The following is a 17,444-nucleotide window of genomic DNA, read 5'->3' on the forward strand; positions in this document are numbered from 1 at the left end:
CGAGCCAGGGGGTTTGCTCCGGGGCCGGTCCTTTCCCCCCCCCCCCCAGCCCCTCCCGGGGGGACCCCACGGGCGGTGATCCCCACGTTTCTGGTCCCCGTGAGGCGCTCATCACGTGCCCGGCACCGGACTGAGCGCCGGGTCGCTTCCCTTCTCCGGGCCTCGGGGACCTCCTCTGGAAAACGGGGGTTGGCGTGATGAAACGACGGCCTTCGGGTAGCGCTTGCTATGTGCTGAGCGCCGGAGAGGATGCAAGGGCATGAGGTGGCCCCCCCCGTGGTCTTCCAGATGAGGGGAGGGACTGGCCCCAAGGCTCCCAGCCGATAAGTGGGTGGAGGATGCGGGATTCGAACCCGTGACCTCCGACTCCCAAGCCCGGGTTCTTGCCGCCGCTTCTCCGCCGGATCTGCCCCAGCGTTTAGAACAGTGCGGGGCCCCCAGGAAGCGCCGCAGCCCCGACGTTAGGAGGAGGCTCCAGCCCTATTTTGCAGAAGAGATGACTGAGGCGGGGGCGGGGGGGGGGGGGGGGGGGGGGGGGGGGGGGGCCGGGAAGTTGGCCGAGGGAGCAGCCCGCCTGCCGTTCTGCCAACTTGCCTCCCGAGGGATCATCATCATCATATTTATAGACGTTTAGTATGTGCCAGGCACCGGTCTAAACGCCGGGGTGGAGAGGAGCTTACGTGGGACAGCCCGATTACCTCGTATCTACCCCAGCTCTGCCCCGAATAAGCGCTCAGTAAAGAGTCCCCGTCCCCATTTCACAGAGGAGGGAACTGAGGGGCAGAGAAGGGAAGGGACCCCACCAAGGTCACACGGCAGACCGGGGGCGGCATTCGAACCCAGGACCTTCTGGCGCCCGAGCTCTGACCGCTCGGCCACGCTGCTTTGCGCCTCCAGGACGAGGATTTTCCTCCCCCCCACCTGCGGTTTTTGAGGGGGATCGAAATGGGGGGCTCCGAGGGATGCCGAGTCTCCCCCCATCCCCCCGCCGCTGATGCTTCCGCGCCCTCCCCCTCTTGATAATCATAATAATTATGCTTTTTTAACTGCTTGCTTTGTGCTGAGCGCCGGGGTAGCTCCAAGCTAACCGGCTCGTCCCACGTGGGGCTCACGGTCCTCATCCCCACTTTACAGATGAGGTAAGTGAGGCGTAGAGAAGTCGAGTGACCTGCCCAAGGTCACACGGCAGACAAGTGGCGGAGGCGGGATTAGAACCCACGTCCTCGGACCCCCCCCAAGCCCCAGAAGAAAGGGAAGAGTGTCACGGAAGGATCTCACTGGGGTCCGTGGGGGGGTGGGAGGAAACACCCCTCCCCCCGCCCCCCCCAGGACCTCCCCCCATCCCGCCGGACCCGTTAGAGGACTTGGGATCAGCCCTGCGATTGGGGGGACGGGAGGAGTCGACTTCATTCCCACCCTGCTCCTGGTGTCATTTTCTCCTGGGAAGCCTCTGCCGGCTGCCCCTTCAATCAATCGATCGATCATTGGTATTTATTGCCCCCCCCCCGGCCACCCGATCAATCAGTGATACCGAGTGCCAGCAGCTCGTTCAATCAATAAATCAGTCATACGGAGCGCCTGCCGCCTAATCGATCACGTTTATTGAGCGCCGGCTGATCGATCAGTCACATTTACGGAGCGCCGGCTGTGTGCGGAGCGCTGTACTAAGCGCTTGGAAGAATACGAGTCTGCCGATTCTGTTGCATCGTGCTCTCCCAGGGGCGTAATACACCCTCTGCACCCAGCGAATGCTCCGCAAACACGATTGATTACAGTGCAGCAGAGTCGGTTACCGGTCGGTCAATCGGCGGAATGTATTGAGCGCCGGCCGTGGGCAGAGCACTGTACTAAGCACTCGGTATAGTTTAGGGTGCCGAGGGGGACATCAGCGTCGCGGGCCGGAGGGAGGGGTGAACGAGGGGTGCGGATCCTAATGCAGTTGGGGGCAGTGAGAGAAATAATTTCGGAGTCACCCTCTTTGGGCAAAGGATGCCGGATGCCGGGGTGAGGGAGCAGGAGAGGGGGTGGGGCGGGTGGAGTGATCTATTTCGGAGGCAGAGGCGTCCCAAACACCTCCGTGGCCCGTTTCCGCGGCGGAGACAGTCCGAGTGACATCAGGGTGACCTCCGTGGGACCCAGGAGTCCAGCTGGGCTACGGCAGAGGGAAGATCCCACAACTGCAGTTTGTTTCCCGTCACCTCCGCCGCAGTCTGCCTCGCTCGGTGGTATTTATTGAGCGCTCACTGTGGGCAGAGCAGTGGGCTGAGCGCTTGGGAGGGAAGATGGGGGGAAGAAGCCCACTCCCTCCGAAAAAGCTCTGCAACTTCTGGAGCCCCAAGGGCCGCCGTAGGGTGGGAGAACACCTTGTTACGAGACGGGGGACATCTGTGGCATTAATGAGGAGAAGGAGAATCCCCACAAAAAGAAATTTGGGGTGGGGGGAATCCCTACCTAAGTGTCTGCCATTCAGCTGTAGGTTTAGTCCCGGAGGTGAATTAGCGTTTCTAATTTTAAATTTCGAGGCACCAATGCGAGGTAGGTAGCACGGGCCTGGGGCTCAGAGGACCTGGGCTCTCATCCCAGCTCTGCCACTCGTCCACTCCGCGACCTCGGGCGAGTCACTTGGCTTCTGCGTGTCCTACCTGGTTAGCTTCTATCTCCCCCCGGCGCTTAGTACGCTGCTTGGCGCATAGTAGTCTCCCTAGCACGTGGTACAGTGCTTTGCACACAGTCAGCATTCGCTAGATACCGCTGAATTTAATTGAAATACCATGAAAAAGTGGCAGTGGGATTTTAGGAACCTTTTTTTTGTCTTTTTTTAACATAGCCGTTTCACTCAGGATTTTAAAAAGTCTCTGTACTTTACATCACACTGGAAAATCACCAAATAGCTGGGGAGCAACTCGGAGAAGAATGTGTTCTCCCCGTTAGGGGCGTAATAAATCCCTGTAGTGAATGGTCAAAAGGTGCGGTTTATTTTTCAGTTGTAGACATCGCTGTAAATCTTGACTCTGAATCCCTGGCAGAGAGGAAGACGACCTGTGTTATTTTTGTTTCTCTCTCCCCCCAAATTTGAAATTATTCTCAGGTATAGTCTTCGCGGAATCCCTCTGCCTCAAGGGAAATCCGGGAGAGACAGACTCACCCAGTGGACGGGATCCGAGAATCACATACTTCTTTTTCCCCCTTCCCTCCCCCAAAAATAGAATTGCTTCTGTGGTCGGTGGAGGGTGTATTTGCCCGCTTCTAGGATGACCATTTGTCACTGACCCTGGACACTGTCATTTCGAGATCATTATACACAGCCGTTGAACTTGTCCCTCTAATTAAAGTTGCTACCGTGTTTTAGAGAACCAGATCATTTTCTTTGTATTCATTTCAGTCTGAACACTGAGGAATTATGTTCAGCCTGACGTTTTAAATCCCGTCAGGTTTCCTCCAATTGGCCAGCGTTGCAGTTGTCTTTAGAAAATTAGCCCTGTTATCACTTGTAGGAAGGACAATTCTTTTTTTTTTTCATTATATCCTTCCGTGGCATTTACACTGAGTCAGCAGCGGAATATCGTTTTCTCCGTGTTCACTCCTGGCAATTTAAATGATTCAGTGTTTTCTCCAAACTATTATACTCTGTAAGAAAAAGTTCCATTTGCCTTCACATGCAAAGTAAACCCATTTTATTTTACGGGAATTCAAAAGTATTGGTTAGCGCAGTCATTTGGTTGGGCAAGATTGTAATTTAGCTTACATAATCCCCGTGAAATGTTACTTTGGTTGACCTTGAGATTCAAACCATTTAATGTGTTGCTTGTGTATCTTAAGTCTTACCATTAGGTAGGGTCACTTCTGCTTAGGTTTCTTATCATTAGGATGAGAAGGGTATTTATTGAGTGTCTGCTATGTACAGAGCACTGTACTAAGCGATTGGGAGTGTACAGTACAACAGAATCAGACACGTCTCCTGCCTATGAGGAGTTTACGGTCTAGAGAAGGGGACGGACATTAATATGAAAAAATAAGTAATTTATAATATACAATTTAAACTTGATCCTCTTATTAAAATTTGACCATTGCTCACATTTCATTTTGGAACAGTAGGTTTATTGATCCGTTTCCCACTGTTCTTTTTTGAATTGCTTGAGTTTTTGAAAAGAGTTTCAGTTACTGTTTCCATAAGACCCGAGAAGAGATCAGATTCTATTTTTAGGCTTAGGTGCTGAAGGATGACAACGTTTTGACATTGGCAGTAGCACTCTGTTGTTTTCAACAAAGTAAGGTAGAGGGATCTTTTCTACTAATTGAAAATGGTGGTGTCATTGCGATTGAAACGGGGAGAACTCGCAGTTTGTGGCATTGTGACCGAGCTTATAGTTTATTCCAAGTGCGTTATCGAACACGGGGCACCTCAGCGCACATCCACCCCAGCGCTTAGAACGGTACCTGGCGCGTAGTAAGTGCTTAACAGATAGCCCAACTGTCATTATTATGTGCTTACTTCACAGGCCCAAAGTCCCTTTGGGTTCTGACTAGACTTGGAGAGCAGATGCATGTGGGATTGACTTGGGGCCAAATCTGGATGCAGGATGAATTTTGCTGGCAAAACCTGGCTTTTTCAAGGGTTTTCACATGGGCATCTGCAAAAGGCGCCAGAAAAAGAAAAGGAAAAAGCCATGTCTCGACTATAAGCCCGTTGTGGGCAGGAAACATGTCTACCACCTCTGTATTATGGTTTCTTCCAAATGCTTAGTACAGTGCTCTGTACACAGTAGGTGCTCAACAATTACCATTGATTGATTGTGTTTCCAGGTACAAAATCAAACAATAATAATGATGGTGTTAGTTAAACGCTTACTGTGTGCCCAGCCCTGTTCTAAGCACTGGGGTAGATATAAGATAATCAGGTTGTCCCACGTGGGGCTCACCGTCTTCGTCCCCATTTTCCAGATGAAGGAAGTGAGGCCTAGAGAAGGGAAGTGGCTTGCCCGAGGTCACCCAGCGGGCAAGTGGCGGAGGCGGGATGAGAACCCACGTCCTCTGACTCCCGAGCCCGGGCTCTTTCCCCTAAGCCACGCTGCAGCAGTGCAAATCTAGATCTCCTGTAACAAGACCAAGTGATTCTAAATTAAGGGTGCAGCAAGCTCCGGAGATGTGGCTGTTTTTTAATGAGGGCTGTCGCCTAAACATGGGTATCGTGTGGGCGGGCGTGTGCCCCGCGCTTGTGACCCACACCAGGTATGCGTGACGAGCAGGCACATGCGCACGATGCCCGTGTGGGTGACGGGAGTATTGACGGGCGAGAAGGGGCCAGGGTTGGGCGGGAGGATGAGGGGCGGCGATGGAGGTGAAGGAAAGATGGACAAGAGTCGTGTGGGTGTCGGAGGGAGTGATAAAAGACCCCCGTCCACTTGAGCAGATACAATTTCAAGTGTCAGGTTTTAGTTGAATTGGCTTATAAAAGCAACAGTGTCGAGAGGGAGTGTTGATTACACTCAAGGGCAATTTCGTTAAGATCAATTGGCTGCTTTGTAAATATTCCCTTCCGAAACAATCACATTTTGAAAGGATTTACCTGTCAACGATAACAGAAAACATCTTGCAACCGGTGTTGTTGATTGTGGCACATTTACTTGAATTGTACTTGGAAAAATATTTCGGTGGATCAACAAGCGTCGCAGTGACTTTTCTTTGCACATTGCTTTGACTGCTGTGAAAGTGTGTTGGTTTTTTTTGCACACTGCTGCTATTCCTCTTTCAATTCTGCCAAATTCCCCATTGCCCTATCACCACTTTGGCTCAGCAAAATGCCCTTCCTTAGGATGTATCAGATTACCTAATCTATTTTCTCTCTCAGATAGTTGGTTTTTCTCTCCTTAATTGTCCTTCAGAAAAGACATGTGCGCTACCCCAATCTTCCCATTCTCATCTCTGGTCAGCCTGCATCATCTGTTGGGAAAAACTCAAAGTATCTTCCCTCTAATCATTTATCACATGTTCTAATAATAATAGCTGTGGTATTTAAGTGATTACCACATGCCAAGCACTGAACTAAGCACTGGGGTAGATAGAAGTCACAGTCCCCGTTCCACATAAGTGGGAGGGAAAACAGGCGTTGGACCCTCCCCCATTATACAGATGAGTTAAATGAGGCACAGAGAAGTGACTTGCCCAGGGTCACCGGGCAGAGTCGGAATTAGAAATCAGGTCCTCCGACTACCAGGGCCGTGCTATGCTCCTTCCCTTCAGAGCTTCCCCAACTTTCTGGAAGCGAAGGTTCGTTCTTCTCCCCTCTCTAACATCTACTTAGTTGGCTAAGCAATTTTCATCCTACAAAAATACACTAATATCTTTTCTCACGTCCGAATCAGAAGCGATGTCCCTCCTCAGTGTCCTTGCGGTTGTCCCGGTGTCTCCGTGGCTTCGTGTCTGGGTCAAGGGTTCTATGTATTGGACACCCATAGGAAGTGAGCAGATATGCTAAACAGCAAGTGCTCAATAAATACCATTGATTGCTAAAGCAACTTGAGTGGATTCCAACATTATATGTGTAAAAGTCTTGGTTATGGGGCAACTTCTCTGCACTCTTGGAACGTGAAATAGTAATAGAGATGCGCCCCCTCCCACCCCCATAAGGGCTCTTTTCTTTAATAGTATTTGTTAGGTATTTACTAAATATGTGTCAAACACTGATCTAAGCCCTGGGGTAGATCCAAGTATATTAGGTTGGACACGGTCCCTGTCCTGCATAGGGCTCACAGTCTAAGTAGCAAGGAGAACGGGGGCAGAGAGGAGGGAAGTGATTCACCCAATGTCACAAAGGAAGCATTTGGCAGAGTCGGAATTAGAACTCAGGTCTTCTGATTCCCAGGCCTGTAGCTCTTTCTACTGAGTCACACTGCAGCCCCTCATCCGGCCCTCCCTCGGCCCCGGAGTTTGGCAGATTTCTGGGTCCGGTGGGTCCAGGCCCACCTGTATGGGCTCAGGTCTCTCTTCTCAGTCAGTCAGTCATATTTATTGATCACATACTGTGTGCAGGGCACTATACTAAGCGCTCGGGAGAGTAAAAGAGAGCAATGTAACAGACACATTCTCTGCCCACAAAGAGCTTGTGATCTAGAGGGAAATGGAAGAAACACAGCTCCGTGGAGCTGTCCAAATCACCAAGACCAGTGCAGAATCAGAGAATTTTTTTTTTTAAATGGTATTTATGTGGTTACTACTGCCTTCTAATTCTCCTCTCCCAAGCTTAATACAGTGTTCTGCACATAGTGGGTATCAAGATCTGTTACTGATGGATTGACTGGTGAAGACAATCCGCGTGGCATGGTGGAAAGAGCTCAGGACTGAGAATCAGGAGAGTTGGGTTCTAAATCTGGCTCCACCACTTGCCCACAATGAGACCTTTGGCGAGTCACTCCCCTTGCATGGGGCACAGTTTTCTTATCTGTGAAATGGGGTTAAGATGCCGTTTCTCCCAATTTAGACCACAATCCCCAATTTTATGGTATATAAGCACTTAATACGTACCGTTCTAAGCACCCGGGTAGATAGAGAGTAATCAGGTTGGACACAGTCCCCGTCCCATGTGGGGCTCACAGTCGTAAGCCTCCTTTGACTGATGAGGTAACTGAGGCCCAGAGAAGTGAGACGGCTTGCCCGAGGTCACACAGCGGAGAAGCGGCGGAGCCGGGATTAGAACCCAGGTCCTTCTGACTCCCGGGCTTGTGCACCATCCAGAGGTTATGCTGCTTCTCTGAAGGAATTCCCAGGATGTCGTTCTGGTTCTAGAACCTGTCCTGGCTCCTGGTGCAGGGAGAAGTAGGATGTAGGGGATAGGTGTAGGAGGGGGATTGGGTGAGCTAATGGCCACGAAGGCACTTTTGTTCATTCATTGAGTTGTATTTATTGAATGCTTACTGTGTGCGGAGCACTGTACTAAGCGCTTGGAAAGTACAATTCGGCAACAGATAGAGACAATCCCTACCCAAGGACGGGCTCGCGGTCTTGAAGGGGGAGACGGACAGCAAAACCAAACAAAAACAAAACAAAACAAGTGGACAGGCAATAAACAGACACATTGATTGCCCACAGCCTAAAACTAGAACTCTGAGCCTCTAAGGACATGCTAGGTTCCAAATTCCATACTTTTCGCATTCGCGTGATAGTAGTCGTGACTTGTTGAAATCAGTCATCGTTGTTGAGCACGTACTGTGTGCCGAGCACTGCACTAAGCGTTTGGGGGAGTATGCCATTACAGAGTTGGAAGACCTTCTTGCCCACAAGGAATTTGCTCTTTTTCCTCCCTCTGTAATTTCATCCTCAGCTGCCTGTGAAAGCAGCTTCCTAAGCACGTCTCGCATTTTATTCTTGCACGCTATTAGTTTGTGTGGCAGACACGGGTAAAACCTCAGTAGGATAAAACCATTCCAGCCAGCTTTGGACAGACGTGATCGACTTCTTCTGTGGTCACTCTCCGTCCTTGAGCCGACGGCACTTTATCGGTTCACCGAGGAGGAAGCGGTAATGGGCGAGGCATGGCCAAGGACCAGGACAAATGGCGAGGCGAGGGAACAAAGAAGATACTTTGTGTTGTGGGGAGTGTCTGGGGAATTAAGTGTGGATTTAAGGTTGTGCACATCCTCTATTTGTGTTCGTGAGCCTCTGTTCTTCCCCTTTTCCCGTTCTTTAGCATTTATGTCCTATCCTTAATGCTTGCATGCTTTCTTTTAAAATGCTCGTACTAAACAATGGGGTAAATGCAGGATAAACAGGTCAGATACATTCCCTATCCCACATCGGGCTCAGAGTCCAAGGGGAAGGAGACCAGTCAATTGTATTTATTATGTGTTCAGTGGGTGCAGAGCACTGTACTAAGCACTTGGGAGAATGCAGTGTAACAGCATAACAGACACAGTCCCTGCCCACAAGTTATCTAGTCCCCATTTTCAGATGGGGGAAACGAGGCACAGAGAAGTTAGGAGACTTGCCCGTGGTCTCACCGCGGACAGATGGTAGGGCCAGGATTAAAACCCCGATCTCCTGACTTTCAGGTCTGTGCTCTTTCCATTAGGACACGCTGCTTCTCCTTGCACCCTGGTGTGTGTGTGTGTTTTGTGTCCCTGTTCGATTCCTGGTGAGCTCTAGGTAGTGCAAGTAATTATAAACTCTCATACTCAGACTGTAAGCTCATTGTAAGCAGGGAACGTGCCTGCTAATTCTGTTGTATTGTGCCATTCCAAGCGCTTAGTACAGTGCTCTGTACTGTGGTAGTAGGCGCTCAATAAACGCTATTGATTAACAGTAAAATTTTGCTTGTACCTCCGGATGGTTTTTCCCTACATGTTTAGTTCCTGTCCTGTGTCTAGGGGACCCATGCCCTTTGATCTCAGGAAACCATAGAGGTTGGGTATTGGGCCTAAAGTGGCCTGTTTACATCTTTATCCATCCCTAATGATTAATCAGTCGTATTTATTGAGCGCTTACTGTGTGCAGAGCACTGTATTAAGCACTTGAGCGAGTCCAGTACAGCAGCGTTGGTAGCCACGTTCGCGGCCCACAACGATCCAAGCTTAAATCCAAGGATCACTTTGTCTGCGTTTTATATGGTGCCTGAGGTATTCATGGCTACTGGTAAATATTTAATAAGAAAGATATCACTTGATGTCGTGCTTCTTTTAGGGAACCATTTAGTGGTTGTGATCACAGCTAGGCCTTTTTTTTCCTATGCTTTCTAGGTTTATCATGTAATTAGTAGTACCACATTGAGGCTTGATCTTTTGGCAGAGTCAAAAAGTATTCCCTCTTGGAGTGCTCCATTTTAGGATTGGGACCATTATTATTAAATATTTAGCATTAAAAGTGTAATCGGAGCTCTCCAGAAGATATCCGTGCTATAGCATTAGTAGTTACCAAATAGTTGAGAGGATGTGTTTTTTATTACGGGGGCATTTGTCCTTAAAATTAATAAATTTCGACTTCTCAGTAGGTCTCTGATCTATTTTCACTCATTTTGTGGTTCTTTCGGTAGCTTCTCGGATGGGGTAACAGCGCCCAGCTCTCTAAATCCCGGAACCGTGACATTTTTCTTCACTCCGCCCTCTTTTTCAACCCGCATATCGATTCCGTTGCCAAATCCTGCCGGTTCTTGCCCCACGCCATTTCCAGAATCCTCTCCACTTAAATGACCACCACAATGATCCGGGCTGTTGTCTAATTCCTATTTGCCTCCCACAGATCTCGCTGACCTCAGTCGATACTTCTCGGTTGCCTGGATCACTCTTTCTAAAACATCGCTTTGCATCCCTCTCTCTGCTCCTCAAAACCCTCCCGTGGCAGCCCCTCCCTCTCTGCGTCAAGCAGAAACCCTTGACCGTTGACTTAAAGATATTTAATCAGCTCTGTCTCCTACTTCTCCACTCTCTTCTCCTACTACACTCCAGCTTGCCTTCTTTGTTCCTTGCCAGCTAATCGACTCAGTGGGGCCTCATTCCTCATTCTAGTCGTAATGCTAGTAATAATAATTGTGGTATTTGTTAAGCGCTTACTATGTGCCGAGCACTATTCTAATCACTGGGTTAGCTACAAGGTAATGAGGTTGGACACAATCCCCATCCCACGTGGGTTCACGATCTCGATCCCCATTTTACAGGTGAGGGCCAGAGAAGTGAAGTGACTTGCCCGAGGTCACCCAGCAGACATGTGGCAGAGCAGGGACTAGAACCCACGTCCTCTGACTCCCTGTTGTGTCTCTGTGACCTTATGCTCAGGCCTTCCCTCCTTTCCAGAACTCGCTGTCCCTCCACATCCGACTGACCGCACTGCTGTCCCCTTCTTCCAAACCCTTCTTAAAAAGGACATCTCCTCCAGAAGGTTTTCCATGATTGATTTTCTAATCTCCCTACCTCAGATTCCTCTAATTTCACTATTTCCACAAGCCTCCACGGGCATAGTTTTGCACCCTATTTCTTCTTCCTTATTGGTCATCTCCTTTAGCTTCTGTTTCCCTCACTAGAATGCAAGAACCTTAAGGGCGGGGATTAAGCTAGCTAATTCTGTGATGTCCACACTTCAGTACCCTGCACACAGGTGCTCAGTAAATCCTGTCGATGGACCGGGGGGGAGAAATTAGCTTATCGTTTTGAAACGCACAAGTAGATGGATTCAGCCATTTAGTAGGAAGTAAAAGTATCGTCGTGCAGTGCTTTCACTCTGTGATTCTGCTAGACTGCTGTTAGGGAACTAGAGAATATTGACAAGGTGAGCCTTTCTGGATATAATAACAATAATAATAATAATGATAGTGATATTTGTTAAGCATTTACTCTGTACCCAAGTTCTGTTCTAAGGGCTGGGGTGGACACAATCCCTGTCCCACATGGGGCTTTATCATCTTAATCCCCATTTTACAGATGAGGGAACTGAGGTACAGACAAGTGAAGTGACTTGCCCAAGGTCACCTAGGAGACAAGTGGCGGAGCCGGGATTAGAACTCAGGCCCTTCTGACTCCCAGATGGGTGATCTATCCACCAGGCCAGGCTGCTTCTCGACACATATAGCGCACCCCCGTGTGGGAAGAGGCAGGTGTGTGGTTACGGGCGGGTGACCTCAAACAAGTGAGTACTTGGGTGCAAGTTTTTCACGACTGTGGACTTCTGCAAGGGTGCAACCTCTCTGACAGACTTAGACGTTCATTAGTTTTACCTCGAAGATACTGTCGCTTTGTGGGTTTCCTTAGGAATGAGATTTTCAGATTAACGTTGAAACCGTAAGCCAAAGCCTAGAGTATTTTTTGAAGCCCAAGAACTGACTCATTGTGGCTCGGAGGAAGTCGCTAGCCCTCAGAGTCTCATTTCTCCATCTACAAAACTGCAAGCGATGTCTGTCGGGAAGAATCCGGCTACGTGGAGGGTATGCTTAGCTCCTGGCATCAGTATTATAAACCTGAGGTGATATTCATTTAAAAGGTTTTTTTCCAAGCCTAAAATCGTGGTGAAGTCCAAAGTGGCGCCGACATTCAGATCGAGGATTCTTTTCTGTCCTTTAGTGATGTTCTGCTCCGCTACAGTAAACTTGATGGAAAAGCCAATGGTAAGATTTGTCCATTTTAGTCTTCTCCCAGTCCCCCTCGTTTACCAGTCTCTCATTAACCGATAAAACCAAAGTAGCGGGGTTATTTCGACTCCTCGGAACCGGAGCTTATAACGGCCATCTCGTCTCTTTTAATCAGCGAGGTTCATCTCCAAAGGCTTTAAGACGCTTAATATCCGGTTAATACCCTCTGGACTGTAAACTCATTGTGGGCAGGAAACGTGTCTACCGGCACTCTACTTGTCTTGTACTCTCCCAAGCAGTTGGTAACGGTGCTCTGCGCACGGTAAGCGCTCAGTAAATACGATCGACTGGTTGGGCAGGGAGCGTAGCTACCCGCTCTGTTCTATTTTATTTTCCTAAGCGTTTGGTCCAGTGCTCTGCACACGCTCAGCGCGCCGTAAATACCGTCGCTTGATCCTAGATGTTAACACGACCACCTATAGGAGTTAAGGAAGTAGAGGCCTAGCGAAGAGAATTCAGTCAGGCAGGCAGTAGTAGTTATTGAGCACTTACTGTGTGCAGAGCACTGTACTAAGCGCTTGGGAGAGGTCAATATTAAAAGAGACACATTCCCTGCCCACAGCAAGCTTTCAGTCTACATTCCACATCAACTCCCTCCTGCCTTGTAAAGGAAGACCATTCAGAAGGGAAAAAGAGCTTTCCTCTCTCCACCCTTGTCCTCCATTGAGACAGGCAGCTGCCACCTGCTGCATCATTGTCCCCAGCCAAGGCCCCCCAAAAATGTTTGTGTTGGTAAAGATAATGGGGAGATGATTGCACCTCTTCCTCCCAGGCTGCCAGGCCAAACCCTAATTATTATTCCTCTCGCACCGTCTACAGAAACAGCGATTCTCTCTCCCACTCTTTTCCTCGGTTCCTTCAGACCGCCAGGGTCCGGGGGTCTGGGTAGGGGAGGAGGCTTCTCTTGCAACCCCGTGGTATTGTGCATTTATTTGTCTCCGCAACTGATGCACTGGAGCTGCAGGGAGAAGCAGGAGGTAACGCTGATCAATTAAATTGGGCAGCTAAGTGACTCCTTGAAATGATTCCGATGGCAGTTCTTGCAGTGCATTCATTCATATTTATGGAGCGCTTACTGTATGCAAAGCAGGGTACTGAGTGCTTGGGAGAGTATAGTCCTGGGAGAGCCCAAGATCTTTCCCTTCTACTAAACATCGGTCGTTATTATAATAGTAATTATAACTGTGATATTTGTGAAGCGCTTACTTTGTGTTAAGCACTGTTCTGAGCACTGGGGAAAATACAAGATCATCAGATCAGACTCAGTCCCTGACCCACCCAGTGCTCAGAGTCTAAGTAGGAGGGAGAAGTAGTGAATCCCCATTGTACAGATGCGGGAACCGAGGCATAGAGAAGCGAAATGACTTGCCCCAGGTCACGCAGCAAACGTGGCAGAGCCGGGATCAGAACCCAGGTCTCCCGACTCCCCAGGCACGTGCTCTTTCCACTTGGCCACGCTGCTTTTCCTCTCCTTGTCCCCTTACGGTCTGTTACCTAGGGCACAGATGGTACTGTGTTCGAATGGAGTATCTCGTATCTACCCCAGGATTTAATACAGTGCTTGGCACATAGTAAGCGTTTAACACATACAATAATGAGCATTATTATTGTCCTCATGCTGTGTTGGACGAGGTTTTTGTCTGTTCAACAAATCTCACCTTCCAACCCCCTAACCTTGCCCTCATTACTGGCCAGGAGTCAGGATTGCCAAGTCCTTGGCCATCTTTTCTGAGGAGTCTCCTACATCATTCATTCATTCCCTCAAGCGATCGTATTTATTGAGTGCTTACTGTGTGCAAAGCACAGTACTAAGCTCTTGGGAGAGTACAAACCAACAATAAACAGATACATTTCCCGCCCACAATGACACCAATTGATGGACCTGACAAAGAGGATCTCTGGCCGTATCGTACTCTCCAAAATGCTTAGTACAGTGCTCTGCGGTCAATAAATACCATTGATTGATGGATTATTGTGAATTGGAGGACAGTTCCTTCAAACTTGCCATAAACAGGGCCTACTTTGTAGACGTCTGTGGCCTGCGGTTGGGCTGCAGAGCCTTTAATCTATTCAGCTTTGACATGTTGCTTCTTGTGGGGGGGTTGTTTGTTTTTAAAGGTATTCGTTAAGAGTTTACAATGGATCAGACACTGTACTGAGCACCGAGATCGATACAAGGTAATCAGGTTGGACACAATCCTCATCCCACACTGGGCTCACAGTCCTAATCCTCATTTTACAGGTGAGGTAACAGACCCTGAGGAAGTGAAATGACTGGCCCAAGGTCACACAGCAGACAAGTGGCAGACCCGGGATGAGAAACCCAGGTCGTTCTGACTCCCAACCTCGCACTTTACCCACTCGCCCATGCTCCTTTTCTTGGTGACACACGTTCTTTAACTGGATTTGCAAGTCAAACCCTAGGCATCTGTAGGTATTCCTGTCACCAAGGGGCATGCATTATGTTAATAAATAATAAATAATAATGTTGGTATTTGTTAAGCGCTTACTATGTGCCGAGCACTGTTCTAAGCGCTGGGGTAGACATAGGGGAATCAGGTTGTCCCACGTGGGGCTCACGGTCTTAATCCCCATTTTACAGATGAGGGAACTGAGGCACAGAGAAGTGAAGTGACTCGCCCACAGTCACACAGCCGACAAGTGGCAGAGCTGGGATTTGAACTCATGAGCCCTGACTCCAAAGCCCGTGCTCTTTCCACTGAGCCACGCTGCTTCTCTTGATGATGCTTCATGTGGCTTTTTTGCAAGTAACTGTAATCTTGCTGTCATTTTCATTCATTGATTCAGTAGTATTTATTGAGCGCTTACTATGTGCACAGCACTGTACTAAGCGCTTGGAATGTACACTTCGGCAACAGAGGGAGACAATCGCTGCTCACTGATGGACTCACAGTCTGTCATTTTCCCTGACCCAGTCTCAGAGTTGCCATTTAGTAGGTAGAGATTGCCTGACGGATCATACCTCTCAGAGATACTCATTTGCAGATGATATTTCTGGTGAGAGTTTTTCAAAAACACAGGGTTTGCCTTCTGTTGAAAGAAGCCTGCGTTGACAGTTTGCTTCGTAGGTGCTGCAGATCTGCACACGAGTCTTTTAATCCCGCCTCGAATTACATTCCATCCAGACAGACACCCCTTGTCAGAAGGATGTTCTCTGATTGCCCAACAGTGTCCTCCCCGAAAGGTGGAGTGAAAAGAAACTTCACGGAAGAACGAGCCGCCCATGCAGTTCCTTGCTCCAGCGGGTCAGCCGTGATGCTGCAGATGGAAATGCACCCGAGGAAAATGAAATCAAATTACCGTACCACCATATGCCGATGGGCCCTGGGTCTGTCTGTCTGCAGCAAGTCACTGACCTTGAGCAAGTCTCTTTACGTCTCGGTGCCTCGGTTCCCTCATCTGTAAAATGGGGATTAAGACTGTGAGTCCCTTGGTAGGGCGGGGACTGTGTCCGATCCAATTAATTTCTATCTGCCCCAGCTCTTAGTACGATACCCGGCACGTAGTAAGCGCTTAACGAATGCCATTGTTATTATTAATAGTAATAAAAGAAATCTTGAAGTGATTTTTTTTCAACCGTTTTTTCAAGTTTTGTATTGGATGTGTAGCAACAGCCAAAAAAGCTGTTAGCGGGAAGATCATACAGGGAAGAACCGGGAAACCAAAGAGTATATTTTTTGCCACACTAGCCTGTAAACTCATCTTGGCCAGAAAACGTGTCGCCTAACTTTGTTGTGTTGTACTTGCTATGGTATTTAAGTGCCTACTATGTGCCAATCATTGTTCTAAGCACCGGGATAGGTGGAAGTTAGGTTGAACATAGTCCCTTTCCCACATGGGGCTCACATTCTTAATCCCCGTTTTACAGATGATGTAACTGAGGTGCAGAGCTGTTGAGTGACTTGCCCAAGGTCACATAGCAGACACGTGGCAGAGTCAGGATTAGAACCCAGGTCCTTCTGGCTCCCAGGCCCCCAGGCCCACCGAGCCATGCTTCTTCTCTGAACTCTCCCAAGCGCTTAATAAGCACTCAATAAATACTATTGATTGATAGTAGATAAAACCACTGCCATAATTGTGTCTGCAATCCTCCCCCTGCTTCCTTAGGGAAGATATAATCAAGCTGAAGGGACAAAAAAGAGCTCCCTAAAGGAATGGGAATAGAGAAGTTTGCCAAGGAAGACTAAAAGAATTCCAGCTTTTCAGTCAGGAAAGCAGAAGGTGGCAGGGGGCACGATCCAAGTCAACAAAAAAAGAGGAAAGGCACTGTGCAGGGCGAACTCAGAGTTGTTCACCAAATCCCCATCCTCAGGAAGAGTTTTTGAATCCCGAAGGTGGTAAGTTCAAAACAAAGGAAACACTTCTTCACAGAAGCGAATGGCAACCCCTTGGCATTTCTTTCCCACACAGAGTTGTGCACGCTTCAAGTTCCAGCAGGGTCAAGATTGGGCTGGGTTAATTGGCAGTCAAGTATTTAGAAATTCGTGTTTTAGCAGGAGGAAAGCTGGGGTTGTAGAGGGAGAAATTAGAAATGTTAGATGACTCACCCCCAGCCTCCCATGGCACTGTTCCTTCAAGCATCCTCTTGCCACCGAAGCAGGATTCAGCCTGGTTGAATCACTCGGCTGACCCACCGGTGACATAATGACGTTATCCCTAGCCCCTGGCAGATTTTTCGGAGCAGCAGTTTGATTCAAGGTTAAGCCATCTGAAAAGTCTGACTGTCTTTTCGCGCTACGTCGGTTGAATCACCCTTGAAATTTTGGAACCGATCCGCCCCACCTGACTCACACACTTGGTCCCACCCCGCTAAGCACTTAGATACTCACTCCAATCCCACTGCATTTATGTCCAGATCATTTTGTCAATTTACTCGATTGCTTCCCTTACATACGGTGTATTGTAATGTCCCTGTCCCTGGTAGACTGTAAGATCCCCGAAGGCAGCAGTCAAGTCTTATCAATCAGCCAATCATCGTATTTATTGAGCGCTTGCTACGTGCAGAGCGTTCTTTCGTTCAGCCGTATTAAGCACATAATGTGTGCAGAGCAGGGCACTAATGTTCATTCGGTCCTATTTATGGAGCGCTCAGTGTGTGCAAAACACTGTACTGAGCTTTTGGGAGAGTACAATGCAACAATAAACAGACAGGTTCCCTGCCCACAACGAATTTACGGTCTACAAGCACTTAATAAGTGCTCGGGCGAGTACAGAATAGCCGAGTTGGTAGACACATTTCCTACCCACAATGAGCTTACAGACTTAGAGGTATTGTACTCTCCCAAGCGCTTAGTAGAGTGCTCTGCACAAAGGAAGC

The 17,444-nt window shown here is 48.7% G+C and overlaps 1 protein-coding gene across 3 annotated transcripts in view; it reads left to right on the forward strand.

The window, feature by feature from the left end:
* The window catches only part of RPS6KA3 (ribosomal protein S6 kinase A3), a 74,157-nt gene that overhangs the window by 323 nt on the left and 56,390 nt on the right, over positions 1-17,444 (forward strand). The window lies entirely within an intron of this gene.

This window comes from Ornithorhynchus anatinus, chromosome 15 (genome assembly GCF_004115215.2).
Source record: "Ornithorhynchus anatinus isolate Pmale09 chromosome 15, mOrnAna1.pri.v4, whole genome shotgun sequence".
NCBI classification, from domain to species: Eukaryota; Metazoa; Chordata; class Mammalia; order Monotremata; family Ornithorhynchidae; genus Ornithorhynchus; species Ornithorhynchus anatinus.